This window comes from Mustela lutreola, chromosome 12, assembly GCF_030435805.1.
Source record: "Mustela lutreola isolate mMusLut2 chromosome 12, mMusLut2.pri, whole genome shotgun sequence".
NCBI classification, from domain to species: domain Eukaryota; kingdom Metazoa; phylum Chordata; class Mammalia; order Carnivora; family Mustelidae; genus Mustela; species Mustela lutreola.
The window spans coordinates 57647020-57649138 of NC_081301.1; the positions used below are offsets into that span (position 1 = coordinate 57647020).

Sequence of the window (2119 nt, forward strand, 5' to 3'; positions counted from 1 at the left end):
CTGTATAGAACTTGTCTCCATGTTTTTCTCCCGAGACTTGGATTTTTGAGAGGAAGATCACAGAGGATCACATATCATTTCCATTATATCATATTAAGGGTACATAACATCAACATGATTCATGATTGCTGATGTTAACCATGATTACTCACCTCCTGAATGAATGTTTATAATTTCCCCAATGTGAAGTTACTCTTTCTGCCCCCCGTTTCTATACTTTACCTTTAGAACAAAGTCTCTGTGCACAGTTCATATGTCATGGGTGGAGAGTTATACTGCTCCTCATTTAAGGCAGGAAATCTAATCAATTTTTTTTTTATTTCTGTAAGGAGGATTTATCACTTCTTCCTCCATTCATTAATTCATTAAATCATTTATTTATATTCATGGAATCATGGACATTTATTCTATATGTTGTGTTATAATTCAAGACTACTTTGTTTTTGTTCTAATTATTCCTTTCAGCTTTGGTCACTGGAAACTCTTTCTATTAGCTCATGGACTCTTTGACAATCTAAAAAGTGTGGTTTTTGTTTTTTTGCGTTTTTTGTTTGTTTGTTTGTTTGTTTGTTTAATATGGACCACTTCATGAATTTGCATGTCATTCTTGTGCAGGGGCCATACTAATCTTCTCTATTTCATTCTTATTTGAGATTATGATGCTAAAGCCAGCATTAATGTGTTTTTACTTTTGCTTTTTTTCACCACTTCCTTACTTTTTGGTATAGCAATATTCTCCAGTCTCATATTACAAATTTTCTTCCCTAGTCCTAGAATCAGTCATTCTCTAAAGGAATACTATTCAAAACCAAGATTTGGGCCTTAGAGTGTCCACATTGTTGCTGCAGTGTTATTTCTTTTAGGTTTTTTTCATCTGACAGAGCAAAGACATATGTGTTTACATACTGACCCCTATATATACACACATCCATCTATATATGTATATATAGGTGATAGATAATATATAACCATCTATAACAATATTACGCTAGGGTCAGCTGGGTGGCTCAGAGGGTTAAGCCTCTGCCTTCAGCTCAGGTCATGATCTCAGGGTCTTGGGATCGAGCCCCGCATCGGGCTTTCTGCTCAGCAGAAAGACGGCTTCCTCCTCTCTCTCTCTGCCTGCCTCTCTGCCTACTTGTGATCTCTGTCTATCAAATAAATAAATAAAATCTTTAAAAAAAACAATATTAAGCTAAATATGAGTTCTTACTGAGAATAGTTGCTTTTAAATTTCTTTCGCCTTCCAATTTTTATTCTGCATTTCCTGGTTTTATTCTGTCTCCCAATTATCTCCTTTAAATTAGACTTGCTTGTCTAAATAATGGTATGCTGGAAACTTCCAAAGAGCCACCATCTACATGCTGGTAGCTGCTAATTAAAGCTCTGAAATAAATGAGGTAATGCAATAAAACCTAATTAAGAGGTAGGAATCTGATAGACAGCCCCAATGTTTTAGTTTTTTGTTTTGTTTTGTTTTTTGTTTTTAAGATTTGATTATTTATTTATTTTGGAAAGAGTGACAGCAGACACTGAGAGGAGGGGCAGAAGGAGAAAGGAAGAACCCTCAAGCAGATTCTCCATTGAGCATAGAGCCCAACTTGGGCTCAATCCCAGGACTCTGAGATCATGACCTGAGCTGAAATCAAGAGTCAGTCACTCAACCGACTGGGGACCCAGGCACCTCAGAACTCCAGTTTTAAGACAGAAAACCAGAAGAGAAAAAAACCAATGGTGAGTGCTGTTATTGAAGCTACCAGAATGTGTTTGTTCATAGCCAATTAATCTTAATTCTCCCAGCAAGTTTTATTCTTTCCAAGCCTTCATACCTTTGAATGTGTTGTTTGCTCTGTCTAGAATTCTTTACACAAATTATTCTAGTTGATAAATTTCTTTTCACCATTTTTTAAAGATTTTATTTACTTATTTGAGAGAGAGAGAGAGAGAGAGACAGAGAGAGACAGAGACAGAGAGACAGAGACAGAGAGAGAGCACGAGTGAAGAGAGGAGCAGAAGGAGAGGGAGAAGACGACTCCCCTCTAAGTAGGGCACCTGATGCAGGGCTCCATCCCAGGACCCTGAGATCATGACCTGAGCTGAAGGCAGGCACTTAACGACT

The 2119-nt window shown here is 37.3% G+C and overlaps 1 non-coding gene across 1 annotated transcript; it reads right to left on the bottom strand.

Annotated features, from left to right (window-relative positions):
* Window positions 1-570: 570 nt before the first annotated feature.
* On the bottom strand, window positions 571-676 carry LOC131813304 (U6 spliceosomal RNA). Its single transcript, XR_009346728.1, has one exon. It is a non-coding gene; the product is annotated as a U6 spliceosomal RNA (small nuclear RNA).
* Between the last annotated feature and the right edge of the window lie 1443 nt (window positions 677-2119).